Source organism: Orycteropus afer, unplaced genomic scaffold, assembly GCF_000298275.1.
Source record: "Orycteropus afer afer isolate SDZICR_OR568_19922 unplaced genomic scaffold, OryAfe1.0 scaffold00043, whole genome shotgun sequence".
Taxonomy (NCBI): Eukaryota; Metazoa; Chordata; class Mammalia; order Tubulidentata; family Orycteropodidae; genus Orycteropus; species Orycteropus afer.
Genome location: NW_006921630.1, coordinates 9,558,203 through 9,566,831, shown reverse-complemented (window position 1 = coordinate 9,566,831; position 8,629 = coordinate 9,558,203). Strand labels below are relative to the sequence as shown.

At 38.2% G+C, this 8,629-nt stretch overlaps 1 pseudogene; it reads left to right on the top strand.

The window, feature by feature from the left end:
* Nucleotides 1-4,347: 4,347 nt before the first annotated feature.
* On the top strand, nucleotides 4,348-5,151 carry LOC103194311 (annotated as a pseudogene).
* The last annotated feature ends 3,478 nt before the right edge of the window (nucleotides 5,152-8,629 follow it).

Genomic DNA, 8,629 nt, shown 5'->3' with positions numbered 1-8,629 from the left:
ATGAGACAAAGTATACATGAACTGCTGTATGGAAAGTGAATTCACTCTGTAAATCTTCACCCAAATCACAATAAATAAAATAAAATTAAAAAAAAAAGAAAGAAAGAAAATACCATGGCTTGGCTCAGGCAAAACTTAGTCTTCAAAGTGACATCCTTGCTTTGAAATACTTTAAAGATGTCTTTTGCAGCAGATTTTCCCAATGCAATGCATGGTTTGATGTCTTGACTGCCATGGACATTGGTTGTGGATTCAAGTGAAATGAAATTCTTGACAAATTCAATTTTTTCTACATATTTCATGATGTTGATTATTGGTCCAGTTGTGAGGATTTCTGTTTTAGGTTGAGGTGTAATCCAAACTGAAGGCTGTAGTCTTTGATTTTCATCAGTAAGAGTTTCAAGTCTTCTTCACTTTCAGCAAGGAAGGTTGTGTTATCTGTATATCCCAGGTTGTTAATGTCATCCTTCAGTCCTGATGCTGCATTCTTCTTCATATAATCCAGCTTCTCAGAATATTTGCCCAATATACAGATTGAACAGTATGGTGAAAGGACACAAGCCTGACCCACACCTTTCCTAATTTTAATCCATGTAATATTCCCTTGTTCTGTTGGAATCACTGCCTCTTGGTCTATGTACATGTCCCTCATGAGCACAATTAAGTATTCTGAAATTCTTATTTTTCACATTGTTATCGTAATTTGTTATAATCCACATAGTTGAATGCCTTTTCATAGTCAGTAAAACACAGGTAAACATCTTTCCAGTATTCTCTGCTTTCAGCCAAGATCCATCCAACATAAGCAATGATATCCCTCATTTCATGCCCTCTTCTGAATCCAATATGAATTTCTGGCAGTTCCCTGTCAATGTACTGCTGTAACCATTTTTTAATTATCTTCAGCAAAAATTTACTTGAGTGTGATATTAATGATATTGTTTGATAATTTCTGCATTCTTTTGGTTCACTTTTCTTTGGAATGGGCACAAAAATGGATCTCCACCAGTCAGTTGGCCAGGTAGCTCTCTTCCAAATTTCCTGGCATAAACAAGTGAGTGCCTCCAGTGCTGCATTCATTTACTGAAACAAATGGGTATTCTGTTATTCCTGGAGCCTTGTTTTTCGCCAATGCCTTCAGTGCATCTTGGACTTCTTCCTTCAATACCATCAATTCTTGATCATATGTTACTTCCTGAAATGGTCGACCAATTCTTTTTCATACAGTGACTGTGTATTTCCTCTATCTTCTTTTGATGTTTTCTGCATTGTTCAATATTTTTCCCACAGAATCTTTACTGTTGCCACTTGAAGCTTGAACTTTTTTCTTCAGTTCTTTCAGCTTGAGAAATGCCAAGTGTTCTTCCACTTTGATTTTCCTATTCCAAATCTTTGCACATTGCAATACTTTGTCCACTTCAGCAATTATTTGAAATCTTCTGTTCAGATCTTTTAGTAATTTCTTCCATTCCCTTTAGCTACTTTCCATTCAAGATGAAGTTTCAGAGTCTCTTCTGACATCCATTTTGGTCTTCTCTTCCTTTCCTGTCTTTTTTAATGACCTTTTGCTTTTTTCATGGATGGCCCTGATGTCATCCTACAACTTACTTGGTCTTCAGTCACTGGTGTCCAATGCATCAAATCTATTCTTCAGATGGTCTCTAAATTCAGGTGGGATGTATTCAAGGTCATATTCAAGTCTGTCAGGTTGAGAAATGCCGAGTGTGTTCTTCCCCTTCGATTTTCTAACTGCAGGTCTTTGCACATTTCATTACTTTACTTGTCATCTCAAGCCACCCTTTAAAATCTTTGAGTCGTGTGTATTCTATCTAGTGAGATCCATGTGTATAGTTGCTTTTTATGTTGTTTAAAGAAAGTATTTGCAATGAATAAGTCATTGGTCCTGCAAAATTCTACCATGTGATCTCCAGCATCATTTCTATCACTAAGGCCATATTTTCCAGCTACCGATGCTGCTCGTTTGTTTCCAACTTTCGTATTCCAATCACCAGTAATTATCAATACATTTTGGCTGCATGTTTGGTCAATTTCAGACTGCAGAAGTTGGTAAAAATCTTTAAAGTCTTCATCTTTGGCTTTAGTGGTTGGTATATAAATTTGAATAATAGTAGTATTAACTGATCTTCCTTATAGGCATATAGATAAATAAGCCCTTCACTGACAGCATTGTATAGGAAGGAAGCCGTATGAGGAAATTAATGCTCCATTCTAAGTGACATAAAAATACGCCCCTCTTTGTTCCTATATCTGCTCTTTCTTTTCCATGCTGGCACAGCTGACCTACTGATGCCTCTTCTGTTCCTTCCTCCATTCTGTCACATGTACAATCACAAAGCAAACATTACAAACCTTTTTGTTTCCTCCCTCCTGTTTGCAGTTATCCTATTTTTACTAGATGGCCTCAGCCCAAGAAAGTCTAATCCAACATGATTGTTTTGTGATTGTTGTTGTTGTTATGTGCCGTCGAGTCAGCCCTGACTCATAGCGACCCCTCCTTGGGTTTCCGAGGCAGTATCACTACGAAAGTAGGATTGCCCAACCTTCCTTCCGAGGAGTGGCTGGTGGGTTTGAACCACCAGCCGTCTGGTTAGCAGGCAAGTGTCTTAGCCACTATGCTACCAGAGCTCCCTAGAAAAATACATCCTAGTAACTCCAAAGTCTTTGTAGAACACGAAGCTGCCAAAGTTTCAATTATGTGGAGGAAATAATTATATTGCTAGATGTGGTGCTGATACTCCTTTTGATGGATGATTATTACAGGAGCAAAAGGCAAAGACAGAATAAGAAAAATAAAGACCTAGAAAAAAAATCTGTAAGTTAAATGATCAGGTGCTAAACAGTTTTATTTTTGAGAACCAAATTCCTGTTAATCATTTCTAAAGCCTAGGGTGATGCCTAAACATGGTCTATCAGTGTGAGTTCTAAGACTATATTTAAAATTTGTCTTATATAAATTTCACATACTTTGGAGTAAAAACATATGCAATGTTCAGAAGTAATACATGTACCAAATCTATGGCTTAAAATTAAACAGCAAAAACTTTGAAAAGAGATAGCCACTCTCTATATCTTGATAGAGATATGGGTTACATAGGTGTATGTGTGTAGCAAAATTTATGAAATAGTACACTTTCAATCTATACATATATATACATATATATAATTTACCTCAAAAAATCATAAGCAAATATTTAACTCTAGTTAATGGCTTGCATGCTGAAGTGTTTAGGGATGAAGTGTACAATGTCTGCAACCTACTTTGAAATATCTAAAAAAAATAAGATGGATTGTTGGATGGGTAGAGGGATGGATAGAAGGACAGATATGAATAAAGCCAAGTGTAACCCATTGCCATCAAGTCCATTCTGACTCACAGAAAACCTAGGGGACAGAGTAGAACTGCCTCATAGGGTTGCCAAGGCTCTAAGTCTTTATAGAAGTAGGCTGCTTCATCTTTCTCCCAAGGAGCAGGTGGTGGGTTCAAGCCACCAACCTTAACCACTGCACTACCAGAGCTCCTTAAAGCAAGCATAGTAAAATATCAAAAACATACAGGCTACATTGCAGTCAAATAGCATTTACTTTGTTAAGCACCATGTGCACAATATTCTAAATTGCCAACTAGAAGTTTGGACACTTTACTATTTAAAATACAGATGACACTTACTTCTAAACCTTATTTTGATTATCTCTAAATTGTAAATCATCATTTAAAATATTAAAGTTGAAAACAACTTTTAAATGTTATTTGATCTAAGAAATGTGAAGAAAATATAATCAGTGATTCTTTAGTCAGCCTGGGCTAACTTATGTGGCAGTAATGACCTTGAAATCTTAGTGGTTGACAATAACAAAGATTTAGTTCTCATGTCTATAGTAGGTCAGCTTTGGCGCATCTCTATGTTTTCTTCATTCTAAAACTAGGGTGACAAAGTGGCCCCTATCTGAAATACAATAGTTCATGTCAGAAGGAAAAGGAGCTAGTATAATTGATCTTGAAATTGTTCTTAAAGCCTCTGCTCAGAAGTGGGATTGTCATTGATTGATGAGCAAAGCAAGTCACAGGGTTATGCCTGCTACAAAGGGGCAGAGGCAGATCATCCTCCCACAGGAAGGGATCCTCTGGAGGAATAATAAATGTTTTGAGCAATAATACAATCTACTACAAAATAATACAACTTTCAAACTAAATTCATCAGACTTCCATAATGAAGAAAATAAGCATTCAACAGATGTTCATTGAGGAATGACTTTTTCTGTATTGTGTCTTGCTAAATTTATAAAGGAATCACAGATGATTTGACAGGAACTCTTTCTCATGGTGCCATGGCTGCCATTGCCTGTTTCACCATCAAGCTGAACATCTCCTTTCCAGCCACTGGCTGCCAGAAACTCATTGAAGTGGACGATGAATGCAAACTTCATACCTTTTATAAGAAGAGAATGGCCACAGAAGTTGCTGCTGATTCTCTTGGTGATGAGTGGAAGGGTTATGTTGTCCAAATCAGTGGTGGGAAGGACAAACAGGGTTTTCCCATGAAGCAGGGTGTCTTGACCCATGGCCGTGTCTGCCTGCTACTGAGTAAGGAGCATTCCTGTTACAGACCAAGGAGAACTGGAGAGAGAAAGTGCAAATCTGCCCGGGGTTGCATTGTGGATGCTAATCTGAGTGTTCTCAACTTGGTTATTGTAAAAAAAAAGGGAGAAGGATATTCCAGGACTAACTGATACTACTGTGCCTCGTCACCTGGGACCTAAAAGAGCTAGAAGAATCTGCAAACTTTTCAATCTCTCTAAAGAAGACGATGTTCACCAGTATGTTGTGAGAAAGCCCCTGAACAAAGAAACCCAGAACCAAAGCACCCCAAGATTCAGCATCTTGTTACTCCATGTGTCCTGCAACACAAACGTAGGTATATTGCTCTGAAGAAACAGCGCACTGATAAAAATAAGAAGGAGGCTGCAGAATTTGCCAAACTTTTGGCCAAGAGAATGAAGGAGGCCAAAGAAAAGTGCCAGGAACAGATTGCCAAGAGACGGAGGCTGTCCTCTCTGAGAACTTCTACTTCTAAGTCTGAATCCAGTCAGAAATACAAATTTCTGAGACAAATAAATAAGCCCGTACATTAAAAACAAAAAAATGATTTGACAGGAGTCAAGCAAGGAATATAAAATAGGCTTATGATAGCAGAGATGGAGCAGAATACAGAGAGACCATACCATGACTAGTGGTAGGTGTGTGTAGGTCCAGTTCTTCCAATTCTTCCTACTTTTTTAAAGACAAGAAGAAATTTCATGTTTTTTTTTTTTTTTAATTTTAAAAGGCTATTCAGACTTTTGTTTTCAGTAATACAGAATAGGCATACTTTTCCCTGTTCTTCCAAATAAATACAACTAAAACTCCATATATTATAATAAGCCAAACATGAAAAGATTTTAGGGACCATGGGACCTATGGAAACAGTATGTTGATAACCTCTTCCTTCCTACTGGGGCTATGTAAGACGAGGACTAGTGGAGAGTAATCAGAAGTTTCACTACTGCCCATATTAACAAGGCTCCCCAAACCACAGTGCCAGGTGAGACCACATAGGAAGCTGGACCTCCCATCCCTGACAAGCAGTAATAAATCCCTCTTTCTTGAACTCAGACGTTAAGGGAGGCTGAGCAAAGAACTTGGACTTCTACTACTACCTGCAGTAATGAAGCAGTACATGTTCCCTTACCTGCTAGAATAGCATCAGAAGAAGCTAGCTAAAAGAGAAGTTTTTAAAAAAGATACAGCGTTTCTTAATGAAAAACATAAGATGTACAGGTTTCAACTGAAAATTACTTGTCATACTAAGAACTAGGTAGATCTCAAACTGAATGAAAAAAGACAATTGATGACCATACCAAAATGAGAAAGATGTGAAAATTACCTTTCAACAATTTTAAACATCTATGACAAAAATAATTCCAGTGAGAAATTATGAACACATTTGAAAGCCTAAGCAAATAAACAGACAGTATCAGCAAGGAAATAGAAGCTTTAAAGAAGAACCAAATGGAAATTTAAGAACCAAAAAACACAATATTAAAAATAAAAAGCTCAATGAGTGATGTTAACAGCAGAATGGAAGTTACACAGGAAATAATCAGTGATCTGGAATAGAGAACACTAGAAATTATCCATTCTTAACAATAGAGATAAAATAGACTGTGGGGGGTTGGTGGAGAAAAGAGCAGAGCATTAGGGACCTGCGAGGCTATAATAAAAGGTCTGACATTCATGCCATGGGAATCTCAGAAAGAGGCAAAGAAGAAGAGGATGAAAAAGTACTTGAAGAAATAATAGCTGAAAACTTCCCAAATTTTGAAAAAGACATAAACCTACAGTTTCAACAAGTAGAGGGAATTCACCAACAGAATACATCTAACCAAATCCATGCAAACATGTATCATAATTAACATCTGAAATCCAAAGACAAAAGAAAAAATTTTGAAAGCAGCCAAACCAAAAAGAAACCTTACCCAGAAATGTTCTTGCATGCCACTGAGTCAATTCCAACTCATAGAGGCCCTATATGATAGAGCGTACAGCCACAGAAAAGGAAAGCCAGGGTGTCCAGGACAGAGTGAGCAAGCAGCAGACGGATCCAGGTAAGGGGAGGGACCCAGGCCCCAACCCCCAAGTGGCAGGAAAAGCAAAGGGGAAAGGAAAGGAAAGCCAGGGCATCCAGGACAGAGGGAGCAAGTGTCAGGGATCCTAGTAAGGGGAGGGTGGAGAGTTTCGAACAGCTAGGGAGACAAACTTGTTTGTTCGTTTGTCGTGCTCTGGTGGCATGTTGCTGTGAGACTTGAGGCTGTGCCACTGGAGTTTCAAATGCCAGCAGGGTTGCACAAGGTGCACAGGTTTTGGTGCAGCTTGCAGACTGAGACAGACTAGGAAGAAGGAGGAGGCCATCCACTTCTCAAAGAATTGTCCAGGAAAAACTTTATGAATAGCAGAGAAACACTGTCTGTTACATTACTAGGTAACTATATGAAGAGCCTGAAAACACTGTCTGATACAGTGCAGGGTGATGAGCCACTTAGGTAGGAAGGCTCTCAAAACAGGACTGGGAAAGTGCTGCATCATCAGAGTAGAACCAACCTTACTGACATAGATAAAGTAAAGCTTTTGAGACCTCCATTTGCTGATATGACACAACTCAAATTGAGGAGAAACAGCTGCAAACATCCATTAATAATCAAAACATGGAATGTACAAAGCATGAATCTAGGAAAACTGGAAGTTGTCAAAATGAAATGGAATGCATAAAGATTGACATCCTAGGCATTAGTGAGCTGAAATGGACAGGTTTTGGCCATTTTGAATCAGACAGCCATATGATCTGCTATGCTGGCAATGACAATTTGAAGAGGAATGGCATGGCATTCATCATTACAAAGGATACTTCAAGATCTGTCCTGAAGTACAATGCTGTCAGTCACAGGACAACATCTATATGTCTACAAGGAAGACGAGTTAATATGACCATTATTCAAATTTATGCACCAATGACCAAAGCAAAAGATGAGGAAATTGAAGATATTTATCAAAGTCTGCAGTCTGAAATTGATCAAATGTGCAATCAAGATGTGTTGCTTATCACTGGCGAGTGGAATGCAAAAGTTGGAAACAAAGAAGAATCACCAGTAATTGGAAAATTTGGCCTAGGTGACAGAAATAATGCTGGAGATCACATGATAGAATTTTGCAAGACCACTGAAAATGCCTTTTCTTCAACAACATAAACGGCGGCTATACGCATGGACTTCACCAAATGGAACACACAGGAATCCGACCGACTACATCTGTGGTAAGAGGCAAGGGGAAAGTTCAATATCTTCAGCCAAAACAAGGCCAGGAGCTGATTGTGGAACAAACCATTAACTGCTCATATGCAAGTTCAACCTGAAGTTGAAGACAATTAAAACAAGACCACGAGAGCTAAAAGATGACTTTGATAACATCCCTCCTGAATTTAGAGACCATCTAAAGAAGAGATTTGATGCATTGAACACCAGTGACTGAAAACCAGAATAATTATGGGATTACATCAAGAACATCATCCCTTAAGAAAGCAAGAGATTATTAAAAAGATGAGAAGAAAAGACCAAAATAGATGTCAAAAGAAACACTAAAACTTGACCTTGAGCTGAGAGTAGCCAAACCAAATGGAAGAACTGACAGGATAAAAGAGCTAAAGAGAAAATTCCAAAGAGCAGCTCCAGCAGACAGTGCCAATTACTATCACAAAATGTGCAAAGACTTGGAGTTAGAAACCAAAAGGGAAGAGCACAGCATTTTGCAAGCTGAAAGAACCAAGGAAAAAATTTAAGCCTTGAGTTGCAATATTGAAAGATTCTATGAGCAAAATACTGAAAGATGCATGAAGCATCAAAAGAAGATGGAAGGAATACACAGAGTCTCTGTACCAAAAAGAACTGGTCGATCTTCATCCATTTCAGGAGGCAGCATATGATCAAGAACCAATGGTATTGAAGGAAAAAGTTGAAGCTGCTGAAGAACAAGGCTCCAGGAATTGGCAGAATACCCATTCATTTGGTTATGTCAAGAGAT